The following is a 13819-nucleotide window of genomic DNA, read 5'->3' on the forward strand; positions in this document are numbered from 1 at the left end:
GCCGAGACCCTCGGACCTACCTGGAGAGTACCTGAGGAGGAAGGTAAAGCTGCCCAAGCGTGGATGACGTCAGCGGCGAGCGCGGGCTTTAAAAAGCGGCCCACTTTCAAGAGCGGGCAGCGTTGGTGCAGGCAGTGGAGTGCGCAGGTGCAGAGTGCTGGGCTTTGGCTCAGTGGGCTTTGGCGCAAGAGGACTTCGGCGAGAAGAAATCAGTGAGCCTGAGTACATGCTTGCTGAGGTAAAAAGGTACGGTCAGTAGGTTCTTTTTTCATTTATTCTGACTAATCTGGGATCAGGTAATGGGGGAGACGGTTAGAGCAGTGGTGTGCTCCGTATGCAGTATGTGGGAGGTCAGGGTCAACACAATTGTCCCTGATGACCACACCTGCAATAGGTGCATTCAGCTGCAGCTCCTATCAGACCGAGTTAGGGAATTGGAGCAGGAGCTGGATGAACTACAGATCATTCGGGAGGCAGAGGCAGAGATAGATAAGAGTTATCGGGAGGTAGTCACACCGAAAAGACAGGAGGTAGGCAAATGGGTGACAGTCAAGAGAGACGGGGAGCAGACAGAGAGAGCAGAGCACCCCTGTGGCCGTTCCCATCAAAAATAAGTATACCGTTTTGGATACTGTTGGTGGGGATGACCTACCAGGAACAAGTTGCAGTGGTCCTGTCTCTGGCACTGAGGTTGGACCCTCGACTAGGAAGGGGAGGAGGGAAGAGAAGAGAGCAGTAGTGATAGGGGATTCTATAGTCAGGGGGGCGGATAGGAGATTTTGTGGGGAAGATCGGGAGTCTCGGATGGTATGTTGTTTCCCTGGTGCCGGGGTCCGAGACATCTCAGATCGGGTGCAGGTTATTCTCGAGAGGGAGGGCAAGAATCCAGATGTTGTGGTCCATGTAGGGACCAATGACGTGGGTAGGATGAGTGAGGGGGTCCTGCGTAGGGAGTTCAGGGAGTTAGGTGCGAAGCTGAAGAACAGGACCTCCAGGGTAACAATCTCAGGATTGCTACCTGTGCCCACGTGCGAGTGAGGCAAGGAACAGAAAGATTATACAGATTAATAAGTGACTGAGAGGATGGTGCAGGAGGGAGGGCTTCAGGTTTTTAGATATTTCGGCTTTGTTCCAGGGAAGGTGGGATCTGTTCCGAAGGGACGGTTTACACCTGAACTGGAGCGGTACTAACATTCTTGCAGGGAAGTTTGCTAGTGCTTCTTGGGGTGGGGTGGGGGGGGGGGGGGTTAAACTAAATTTGCAGGGGGCGGGGATCCAAAATGTGAGAGAGGATAGCGAGAGAAAGAATAAAGGACAGGTGGGGACTACACAGTTCCGGAATATTAAGTGTGTACTAGAGAAAGGTGAGGCGGAACAAGTGATAAGGAGGACTCATGTACAGAGGCATGGTCTGACGGAACATGGAGTTAAATGTGTTGAAAGAATAAGTAAATTTAGGAAGGACAACAAAATTCTAGGGGCGTATAGCCCGATGGGAGTTCAGGGAGCTGGGTTAAGCACAATAGGCAGCAATTCAAACAGAGAGAGGAGAAATGGGCTAAAAATTCTGTATCTGAATGCACGAAGTGTCAGAAATCAGGCGGATGAGCTTGAAGCTCAGGTGCGAATGGGTAAATATGATGTTGTTGGGATAACGGAGACATGGCTGCAGGGAGATCAGACCTGGGAAATCAATGTACAAGGGTATATGTGTTATCGTAGGAACAGAAATGTGGGCAGAGGGGGTGGGGTGGCCCTGTTGGTGAGGAATGAGATTCATCCTTTGCAAGGGGGGACATAGGATCAGGAGAAGTAGAGTCTGTGTGGATAGAACTGAGGAACAGTAAGGGCAAAAGGACCCTAATGGGTGTTGTCTACAGGCCACCAAACAGTAGCATAGATATTGGGTGCAAGTTGAATAGGGAGTTAACATTGGCATGTGGCAAAGGTAATGTCGCAGTAGTTATGGGGGATTTCAACATGCAGGTGAACTGGGAGAATCAGGTTGGTGCTGGACCCCAGGATAGGGAGTTTGTAGAGTGCCTACGGGATGCATTCTTGGAACAGCTTGTATGAGAGCCGACCAGTACAAGACTATTCTGGATTTAGTGTTATGTTATGAACAGGATTTGATAAGTGATCTTGCAGTAAAGGAGCCACTAGGAGGTAGTGATCATAATATGATGTTTTTATCTGCAATTTGAGAAGGATGAGGGCAGCTCAGAGGTGTCAGTGTTGCAGTTGAAAAGGGGAAACTATGGAGCCATGAGGGAGGTGCTGGCCAAAGTTGACTGGACAGATATCCTAGCAGAAAAGACAGTGGAACAGCAATGGTAGGTATTCTTGGGAATAATGCACAAGGTGCAAAATCAGTTCATCCCCCGGAGAAGGAAGGATTCAAAGGGGGGAAAGGGGCCACAGTGGTTGACAAAGGAAGTCAGAGATTGCATAGCATTAAAAAAAAGGAAGTATGACAGAGCTAAGGTGAGTGGGAGGACAGATGATTGGGAAGTTTTTAAGGAACAACAGAGCTTAACTAAAAAGGCAATACGGGGAGAAAAAATTAGGTACGAACGCAAGCTAGCCAGGAATATAAAGGAAGATAGCAAAAGCTTTTTTAGGTATGTGAAGAGAAAGAAGATAGTTGAGAACAATGCTAGGCCCTTGAAGAATGAATTGGGTGAAATTGTTATGGGAAACAGAGAAATGGCAGAAGAATTTAATGAGTACTTTAGATCTGTTTTCACTAGGGAAGACACAAGCAATCTCCCAGATGTATGGATGTGCCAAGGACATAGGGTAACAGAGGAAATGAAACAGATTGACATTAGGAAGGAAACGGTGATGAGTAGACTGATGGGACTGAAGGCTGACAAATCCCCAGGTCCAGATGGTCTGCATCCTAGGGTACTAAAGGAGGTGGCCCTGGAAATTGCAGATGCATTGGTAATCATTTTCCAATGTTCCTTAGATTCAGGATCAGATTCAGGATGAGGATTGGAGAATGGCTAATGTTATCCCACTTTTTAAGAAAGGAGGGAGGGAGAAAACAGAGAACTATCGACCTGTCAGCCTGACATCAGTAGTGGGGAAGATGCTAGTGTCCATTATTAAGGATGAAATAGTGGCATATCTAGATAGCAGTGATAGGATTGGCTGAGCCAGCATGGATTTACCAAGGGTAAATCATGCTTGAGTTTGTCGAGGATGTAACCAGGAAGTTAGACGGGGGAGATCTAGTGGATGTAGTGTACCTCGATTTTCAGAAGGCATTTGATAAGGTCCCACATAGGAGATTGGTGGGTAAAATCAAAGCTCATGGCATTGGGGGGAAGACATTGACATGGATAGAAAACTGGTTGGCAGATAGAAAGCAAAGGGTAGCGGTGAATGGGTGTTTCTCGGAATGGCAGGTGGTGACTAGTGGGGTGCCACAGGGCTCGGTATTGGGACCACAGCTGTTTACAATTTACGTCAACGATTTAGATGAAGGCATTGAGAATAACATCAGCAAATTTGCTGATGATACTAAGCTGAGTGGCAGTGTGACATAATGAGGATGTTAGGAGAATTCAGGGTGACTTGAATAGGCTGGGTGAGTGGGCAGATACTTGGCAGATGACGTTTAATGTGAATAAGTGTGAGGTTATCCACTTTGGGAGTAAGAACAGGAAGGCAGATTATTATCTGAACGGTGTAGAGGTAAGTAAGGGAGAAATACAAAGAGATCTAGGAGTCCTTGTTCATCAGTCACTGAAGGTGAATGAGCAAGTGCAGCAGGCAGTGAAGAAGGCTAATGGAATGTTGGCCTTTATTACAAAGGGAATTGAGTACAATAGCAAGGAAATCCTCTTGCATTTGTACAGAGCCCTGGTGAGACCACACCTGGAGTATTGTGTACAGTTTTGATCTCCAGGGTTAAGGAAGGACATCCTGGCTGTAGAGGAAGTGCAGCATAGATTCACAAGGTTAATTCCTGGGATGTCTGGACTGTTTTACGCAGAGAGGTTAGAGAGACTGGGCTTGTACACGCTGGAATTAAGGAAATTGAGAGGGGATCTGATTGCAACATATATGATTATTAAGGGATTGGCCAAGATAGAGGCAGGAAATATGTTCCAGATGCTGGGAGAGTCCAGTACCAGAGGGCATGGTTTGAGAATAAGGGGTAGGTCATTTAGGACAGAGTTAAGGAAAAACTTCTTCTCCCAGAGAGTTGTGGGGGTCTGGAATGCACTGCCTCGGAAGGTAGTGGAGGCCAATTCTCTGGATGCTTTCAAGAAGGAGCTAGATAGGTATCTTATGGATAGGGGAATCAAGGGATATGGGGACAAGGCAGGAACTGGGTATTGATAGTAGATGATCAGCCATGATCTCAAAATGGCAGTGCAGGCTCGAAGGGCCGAATGGTCTACTTCTGCACCTATTGTCTATTGTCTATTGTCTAAATCAAGGATCCAATTGCACAAGGAGGATTGAGGACAGGATCGTAAAGATTACTGATTAATTGAGGGAATGATGGTAGTGAATACCGAGTTGTAGTTGATAAGAGCATCCATAGATGCTGCCTGGCCTGCTGAATTCCTCCAGTGAGTTCATGTGTGGTGCTTGGATTTCCAGCATCTGCAGATTTTCTTGTCTGTAATTTCCAACTATTTGCTTAACCGTTTTTACAGATACACCCACAAGATAATAGAAATGAATAATATTCAGCATTTTTATCGATATAAACCACAATTTAACCACTCATGACCTAGATAGCGGTTCTAGCCTGCATATCATTTGCTAGTAGCCACAGATTGTCCTGCAATTAATCAAAGAAAGCAGAATAATGCTGGAAAGACATCTAAAAATAGCAATTTTCCATCAAGTCCATGTACTGAGGCAACTCTTCCAGGGACAAGCAAACCATGTAAATGTGGCAATTATGTTGAATTTATTAAATATGTAAGCCCATAACAAACTCTGCACTGTCATTCCAAAGCTTATCCAATCATCTAGTGAACATAAACCCACAATTATTATTAAACATTTATACCCATTAGTTATTTTGTACATAATGTTTCATTAAAATTTACTCATGGTGCTGCATAGTTAGCAATTCTCTGCTTTAATTCACATGACATTAATCTTTTCATTCTAATCTCAATGCACCATAGCATCCTCTATTCTATATCCTACAGACCAGAAATATCCCCACCCCCAACCACAGCCCAGAACCACACGCAGTACAGACTGCATTAACTGATCGTGTGAGAATCCAACCCACGGAGAAAAGATTATAATGCTAAATATGCTGGAAATATCACAAAGAAACCTACTTTAAAAAAAGGTTGAAATAGATGCTACCTACCTTATTTATCTGTAATTTTTCCTTCATGCGGAAGTAATAAACTGACTAGTAATTCACAAGAGACCTGACAAATAAAGCAGCTGACACAGTTTTCCCATACACGGCTGGGCAGGGCTACCTCTTTGCACAGTTACAACCAAATACAAGCAAATCCACAGGGGCTTTTAAAGTGGCAGCGTCCGAATGCTCAGTATTAGCACAAGAGACAGAAACCGTGCAATAGTCAAGCTCCATTATCTTTTCCCCAAAGAAAACACTTTTCAAAGATATATTGCAAATAAATCTACAAAACACAGTCATTGTATAATTGCAAATTTGTAAGACACTATGAATGCTGCTTACAGTATGGACCTGTGATATGGCTGCAATAAGTTTTATATTGCACCTGTACAAATGGCAATAAATTCACTTATGACTTTATTTGACTTTTTTTTCAAAAAGATTTGAAACAAGGCATATAGACTATACTAAATGGGGCTTAAACTGGGGGAAATGCTAAACTTCAATCAAAAGAAGCTCGATTTACATATTGACATACAACAAATAAAATTCACTTTTACAAAATTTTGTCATTCATTTCCTCAAAATGATTATAATGCCTGCACTTCAAAAGTAATCCAAAAACTTTAAAGAGATTTGTGATGTATTGAGTTCAGGGGAGGAATTGTAAAGAAAATTTATCCCATTTTCAGAGAAAACAGTTTCACAGACCATCTCAATGGCACTTCCACAGAAATCGTGCCTCCACAGGAGGTAGATGTCAAGGTGAGGTCCACTAATTTTTACAGACTAAACTAATTGAGAAAGGGAAAGCAGAAAGAAAAGACAGACACCAGAGCAGCTACAATCTTACTGGAGCCAGGATCTGCCACCCAGTCTACTTCCATTTCTATTTCTTCCCACGGCCTGTTTCTGTGCTGTGTGACTCGATGACTCTTCAACATCAGAACAAGTACAACAGATCCGGGGAAACTCTGAGAACAAAACATCATTTCAGGAAGCAAGGAGAAGATGTAGTCAAGACAGCTGTGGGAATTGGTGATATTTGCACAGAAAATTGGTCGTTAACATATCCAAACTAGGATAGCTAACTATACTGACCATGTGGAAATGAGGGGAAGAGAAGGAAGATGGAAACGGGCAACAAAGGTAAAGTTTGAGTTCTGTCTGACTGCAGAATCATTACAAATTGTCATTAATGCAGAGAAAATCCACTGAAATGTGCACCTCCAGTGGACTGAAATAGGAATTGTTTTGTGCAATCCACAGAGAGAGAACTACAGTGGCATAAATGCTGGTCCTGCTGCCATACAATTCCAGTAACCCAGCTTCAGTCCTGATCACTCGTGCCATCTGAATGAACGACACACATTTTCACTGTGAGTACATGAGTTACCTGATACTCTGGCTTCCTCCCTTATGTTAAAGTCTCACAGATTGGTAGGTAAACTGGATGCTACAGATACTATACTATAGATTGCCTCAGATCCTATACTCCAGAAAATGAAGATCAGCATCATATACAGCCTATCCTGATGCAAGCTTTTGACCCAAAACACTAGCCATCTCTGTTCCTCCACAGATGTGGCCTGACCTGTTGAGTTCCTTCAGCAATTTATTTTTTGTTTCATATTGCAGCCTTTGAAGTCTCAATTCTCCTATCATGTTCATTCTTTTCACCACTTTAACGATGCTGCTTCCTTCAGGGATTGACGGACATGTGCTCCAGGGTTTCTCTGTTCATCAGTACACCTGACATCCATCATTAATGATGTATATCAAGAGCCACAAGGTAATGCTGCAGCTCTATAAAACTCTGGTTAAACCACACTATGAGCATGGTGCTCAGTTCTGGTTGCTTCATTCTAGGATGGTTGTGGAAGCTTGCAGTATGCTGTACTGTTCCATTTTCTGTTGTTGTTTGACCTCCCAGACTGAATCAGCTTGCAGTTATTTTTTAATCCACTTGCGATTGCTCCACCCGATTTATCAGCTGAACAACATAGTTCTGCAACCAAGACTAACCTTCTCACTAACAATTCAACTTTCCTGTGATCTACAGAAATAAGCAATAGTGAAATGAAGACAGTCAAGTGAGGGAGTAACAAATGGAAACTGATCATGACTCTTCCATTCATCCCACCACTCCTAGCCAAAGCCCCAATATTCTTCAAAACATGAGCCATGGATTTCTTTTAAAAACAGGGACAAAGGGTGGATGCAGTAAATGACAGGACATTTTGGACCGTTGACAAGCAAAACCTTCATAGGTTGGACATGGAGGAGATGCGTTGGGATATTATGTTACAACCTTACAAAGCACTGAGTGGCCCACAGTTAAAGTATCATGTGCAGCTCTGGAGTTCCGGTTGTCACACTGTTAGAAGGATTTGTATACATTGGAGAGATTGCCAAGGAGGGTCATCAGAAAGTTACCTACGATGGAGGACTTTATGGAGAGACTGGATGGGCTGGGGTTTTTTTTCCTGGAGAAAAGAGGTTGAGAGGTAGCCTGACAAGTATATACGTTTATGAGAGACACTGAAGGTAGAAAAATGGGCAGTTGGAATTTAATTCATACAAGTAAAAGAAATCAGCGTACAGAGAAACACACACAAAATGCTGGTGGAACACAGCAAGCCAGGCAGCTGTCGACGTTTTGAGCCGAGACCCGTCATCAGGACTAACTGAAAGGAAAGATAGTAAGAGATTTGAAAGTGGGGGGGGGGGGGGGGGGATGCGAAATGATAGGAGAGAAGACCGGAGGGGGGTGGGGTGGAGCTGAGAGCCAGAAAGGTGATTGGCAAAAGGGATACAGAGCTGGAGAAGGGAAAGGATCATGGGACAGGAGGCCTAGGGAGAAAGAAAGGAGGAGAGGAGCACCATAGGGAAATGGAGAACAGGCAGAGTGATGAAAAAAAAGGAGGGGGGAGAAAAACTAAATATATCAGGGATGGAGTTAGGAGGGGAGGAGGGGCATTAACGTTAGAGAAGTCAATGTTCATGCCATCAGGTTGGAGGCTACCCAGCCGGTATATAAGTTGTTGTTCCTCCAACCTGAGTGTGGCCTCATCTTGACAGTAGAGGAGGCCATGGATAGACATATCAGAATGGGAATGGGACGTGGAATTAAAATGTGTGGCCACTGGGAGATCCTGCTTTCTCTGGCGGACAGAGCATAGGTGTTCAGTGAAACGGTCTCCCAGTCTGCGTCAGGTCTCACCAATATATAAAAGGCCACTCCGGGAGCACCAGACGCAGTATACCACACCAGCCGACTCACAGGTGAAGTGTCGCCTCACCTGGAAGGACTGTCTGAGGCCCTGAATGGTGGTGAGGGAGGAAGTGTAAGGGCAGGTGTAGCATTTGTTCTGCTTACAAGGATAAGTGCCAGGAGGGAGATCGGTGGGAAGGAATGGGGGGGACAAGTGGACAAGGGAGTCGCGTAGGGAGCAATCCCTGCAGAAAGCAGAAAGATGGGGGGAGGGAAAGATGTGCTTGGTAGTGGGATCCTGTTGGAGGTGGCGGAAGTTACGGAGAATTATACGTTGGACCCGGAGGCTGGTGGAGGTGATGACAAGGGGAACCCTATCCCAAGTGGGGTGGTGGATGGATGAGGTTAGTGCAGATGTGGGGGAAATGGGAGAAATGCATTTGAGAGCGGAGTTCATGGTGGAAGAAAGGAAGCCCCTTTGTTTAAAAAAGGAAGACATCTCCTTGGCGCTGCCTCCTGCACACATGCTGAGCTCGTTAGATTCATTAACTTTGCCTCCAATTTTCACCCTGCCCTCAAATTTACCTCGTCCATTTCTGACACCTCCCTCCCCTTTCTTGATCTTTCTATCTCTGTCTCTGGAGACGGCTTATCTATTGATATCTACTATAAGCCTACAGACTCTCACAGTTACCTGAACTATTCCTCTTCCCACCCTGTCTCTTGCAAAAATGCTATCCCCTTCTCACAATTCCTCCGTCTCCGCCGCATCTGCTCTCAGGATGAGGCTTTTCATTCCAGGACGAAGGAGATGTCTTCCTTTTTCCTTCACCTGTGAGTCAGCTGGTATGGTATACTGCATCTGGTGCTCCCGGTGTGGCCTTTTATATATTGGTGAGAGCCGACGCAGACTGGGAGACCATTTCGCTGAACACCTACGCTCTGTCCGCCAGAGAAAGCAGGATCTCCCAGTGGCCACACATTTTAATTCCATGTCCCATTCCCATTCTGATATGTCTATCCATGGCCTCCTCTACTGTCAAGATGAAGCCACACTCAGGTTAGAGGAACAACACCTTATATACCGGCTGGGTAGCCTCCAACCTGACAGCATGAATATTGACTTCTCTAACTTCCGTTAATGCCCCTCCTCCCCTCCTTACCCCATCCCTGATATATTTAGTTTTTCTCCCCCCTCCTTTTTTTCTCTCTTTCTGCCCATCACTCTGCCTGTTCTCCATCTCCCTCTGGTGCTCCCCTCCCCCTTTCTTTCTCCCTAGGCCTCCCATCCCATGATCCTTTCCCTACTCTAGCTCTGTATCCCTTTTGCCAATCACCTTTCCAGCTCTCAGCTCCACCCCACCCCCTCCAATCTTCTCCTATAATTTCACATTTTCCACTCCTCTCCTACTTTCAAATCTCTTACTATCTTTCCTTTCAGTTAGTCCTGACGAAGAGTCTCAGCCCGAAATGTTGACAGCTGCCTGGCCTGCTGCGTTCTACCAGCATTTTGTGTGTTGCTTGAATTTCCAGCATTTGCAGATTTCCTCGTGTCAGCGTACTGACAGTGGAGCCAGGGACAATGAGAAACAAAGGAGTGGGGAGAAAGTAAGATGGATAGATGGAGATGATTGCTGGAGGTTCCAAGGTGTCATGGGGGGAGGGGAGTTTGGTGTTGGGATGGGAAAATTGTGGAGCAGGAAGAGGTGAGGCAATAGAAAGTGAAAAAGAGAGCAACAATGTACTAGGGAGAAAGATTTGAGTGGCATGGGGCAGAGGAAGAGAGCATGAAGAACTAGTGGCAGAAAAGAGCAAGCAGAGGAGAAGAACATTTACATAGAACATAGAACATACAGCACATTACAGACCCTTCGGCTCACAATGTTGTGCCGACTCTCAAACCCTGCCTCCCATATAACCCCCCACCTTAAATTCCTCCATATACCTGTCTAGTAGACTCTTAAACTTCACTAGTGTATCTGCCTCCACCATTGATTCGGGCAGTGCATTCCACGCACCAACCACTCTCTGAGTGAAAAACCTTCCTCTGATATCCCCCTTGAATTTTCCTCCCCTTACCTTAAAGCCATGTCCTCTTGTATTGAGCAGTGGTGCCCTGGGGAAGAGGTGCTGGCTATCCACTCTATCTATTCCTCTTAATATCTTGTACACCTCTATCATGTCTCCTCTCATCCTCCTCCTCTCCAAAGAGTAAAGCCCTAGCTCCCTTAATCTCTGATCATTATTCATACTCTCTGAACCAGGCAGCATCCTGGTAAATCTCCTCTTTACCCTTTCCAATGCTTCCACATCCTTCCTATAGTGAGGCAACCAGAACTGGACACAGTACTCCAAGTGTGGCCTAACCAGAGTTTTATAGAGCTGCATCATTACATCGCGACTCTTAAACCCTATCCCTCGACTTATGAAAGCTAACACCCCATAAGCTTTCTTAACTACCCTATCTAACTGTCAGGCAACTTTCAGGGATCTGTGGACATGCACCCGCAGATCCCTCTGCTCCTCCACACTACCAAGTATCCTGCCATTTACTTTGTACTCTGCCTTGGAGTTTGTCCTTCCAAAGTGTACCACCTCACACTTCTCCAGGTTGAACTCCATCTGCCACTTCTCAGCCCACTTCTGCATCTTATCAATGTCTCTCTGCAATCTTCCACAATCCTCTACACTATCTACAACACCACCAACCTTTGTGTCGTCCGTAAACTTGCCAACCCACGCTTCTACCCTCACATCCAGGTCGTTAATAAAAATCACAAAAAAATAGAGGTCCCAGAACATATCCTTGTGGGACACCACTAGTCACAACCCTCCAATCTGAATGCACTCCATCCACCACGACCCTCTGCCTTCTGCAGGCAAGCCAATTCTGAATCCACCTGGCCAAACTTCCCTGGATCCCATGCCTTCTGACTTTCTGAATAAGCCTACCGTGTGGAACCTTGTCAAATGTCTTACAAAAATCCATGTAGATCACATCCACTACATTACCCTCATCTAAACACAAAGTACACTGCAGATGCTGTGGTCAAATCAACATGTACAAACAGGCTGGATGAACTCAGCAGGTCAGGCAGCATCCGTTGAAATGAGCAGTCACTGTTTCGGGCTAAGACCCTTCGTCAGGACTGAGGAAGGAGGAGGCAGGGGCCCCATAAAGGTGGAGGGAGGGTGGAAAACCAATCAGAGGAAAGATCAAGGAGTGGGGGAGGGGAAGCAGCGAGGGGATAGGCCAGAGGGGTGAAGAAGGAATCTAAGGGGAAAGCACTATGGGTAGTAGAAGAAGGCAGAATCATGAGAGAGGTGATAGGCAGCTAGAAGAGGAGGCAGAGTGAAAGTGGGATGGGGGAAGGGAGAGGGAGGGAATTACCGGAAGTTGGAGAATTCAATGTTCATACCAAAGGGCTGGAGACTACCCAGATGGTATATGAGGTGTTGCTCCTCCAACCTGAGTTTGGCCTCATCATGGCAGTAGAGGAGGCCATGTATGGACATATCCAAATGGGAATGTGAAGCAGAATTGAAGTGGGTGGCAACCGAGAGATCCTGTCTGTTGTGGCGGACAGAGCGGAGGTGCTTGACGAGACGGTCCCCCAATCTGCGTCGTGTCTCGCTGATGTCGAGGAGGCCACACCGGGAGCACCGGATGCAATAGATGACCCCAACAGACTCACAAGTGAAGTGTTGCCTCACCTGGTTCCCCTTCCCCACTCCTTGATCTTTCCTCTGATTGATTTTCCACCCTCCCCACACCTTCTTTATGGGGCCCCTGCCCCCTCCTTCAGTCCTGACGCAGGGTCTCTGCCCGAAACATTGACTGCTCATTTCAACGGATGCTGCCCGACCTGCTGAGTTCATCCAGCTTGTTTGTACCACCCTCATCTATATGCCTGGTCACCTCCTCAAAGAACTCAATCAGGCTCGTTAGACATGATCTGCCCTTCACAAAGCCATGCTGACTGTCCCTGATCAGACCATGATTTTCTAAATGCCCATAGATCCTATCTCTAAGAATCTTTTCCAACAGCTTTCCCACCACAGACGTAAGGCTCACTGGTCTATAATTACCCAGACTATCCCTACTACCTTTTTTGAACAAGGGGACAATATTCGCCTCCCTGCAATCCTCCGGTACCATTCCCGTGGACAATGAGGACATAAAGATCCTAGCCAGAGGCTCAGCAATCTCTTCCCTCGCCTCGTGGAGCAGCCTAGGGAATATTCCGTCAGGCCCTGGGGACTTATCCGTCCTAATGTATTTTAACAACTCCCAACACTTCCTCTCCCTTAATATCAACATGCTGCAGAACATCAACCTCACTTATATTGTCCTTACTGTCATCAAGTTCCCTCTCATTGGCGAATACCGAAGAGAAGTATTCATTGAGGACCTCGCTCACTTCCACAGCCTCCAGGCACATCTTCCCACCTTTATCTCTAATCGGTCCTACCTTCACTCCTGTCATTCTTTTGTTCTTCACATAATTGAAGAATGCCTTGGGGTTTTCCTTTACCCTACTTGCCAAGGCCTTCTCATGCCCCCTTCTTGCTCTTCTCAGCCCCTTAAGCTCCTTTCTTGCTACCCTATATTCCTCAATAGACCCATCTGATCCTTGCTTCCTAAACCTCATGTATGCTGCCTTCTTCCACCTGACTAGATTTTCCACTTCACTTGTCACCCATGGTTCCTTCACCCTACCATTCTTTATCTTCCTCACCGGGACAAAAAAAATTTGTCACCGGGACAAATTAGGAGTGGGAGGTAAAGAAAGTAAGGGAAGTGTAAGAGCCTGCTGGCAAAGAATATGAAAATTCAAAGGAATGCCAGGAAAGGGACTAACCATCAGTCACCATTCTCCCCTCTCCTACTGCTTCCTCTTAATTGAAAGTAAGCAAATTCCCCCCATCTGCTACAACACCTTCTACACCACCAGCTCTAGAACCCAAACCTGCAGCACTCTATTTATTTCCCAATTTGCCTTTCATAGATGGTGCAGTTCAGAACAGGAACAGGAACACATTCTGCATAGTGGGTGAAAGATTTCAAAAGAAGTGAACAGGCAGCAGGGACATCCTGCATGGCTCACATCACCAGGAAATAATGGATCTTGCGTAGCGGAAGCTGGGGGAGGGGGGCAGTGGAGGCTTAGATAAGAAGAGACAGAGACTATAAGTAGATTCTTTCTCTCTTTTTCCCCCAGTTAGAGCAGTGAGAATGTCAGGCAGGATAG

At 45.9% G+C, this 13819-nt stretch overlaps 1 protein-coding gene across 4 annotated transcripts in view; it reads right to left on the bottom strand.

Annotated features, from left to right (window-relative positions):
- The window catches only part of ttc39b (tetratricopeptide repeat domain 39B), a 288093-nt gene that overhangs the window by 235375 nt on the left and 38899 nt on the right, over positions 1 to 13819 (bottom strand). Inside the window, exon 1 of one of the 4 annotated variants that reach the window (XM_073024741.1) lies at positions 5354 to 5450. The exons of 2 other annotated variants lie outside the window; for them this stretch is intronic. The gene's annotated coding sequence lies outside the window, so the exon portion shown is untranslated. Of the gene's footprint in view, positions 1 to 5353; positions 5451 to 13819 lie in introns of those variants that run through there. One more of the 4 variants, XM_073024749.1, reaches the window with a different exon arrangement.

The sequence above is a fragment of the Hemitrygon akajei genome, chromosome 2, assembly GCF_048418815.1.
Source record: "Hemitrygon akajei chromosome 2, sHemAka1.3, whole genome shotgun sequence".
Taxonomy (NCBI): domain Eukaryota; kingdom Metazoa; phylum Chordata; class Chondrichthyes; order Myliobatiformes; family Dasyatidae; genus Hemitrygon; species Hemitrygon akajei.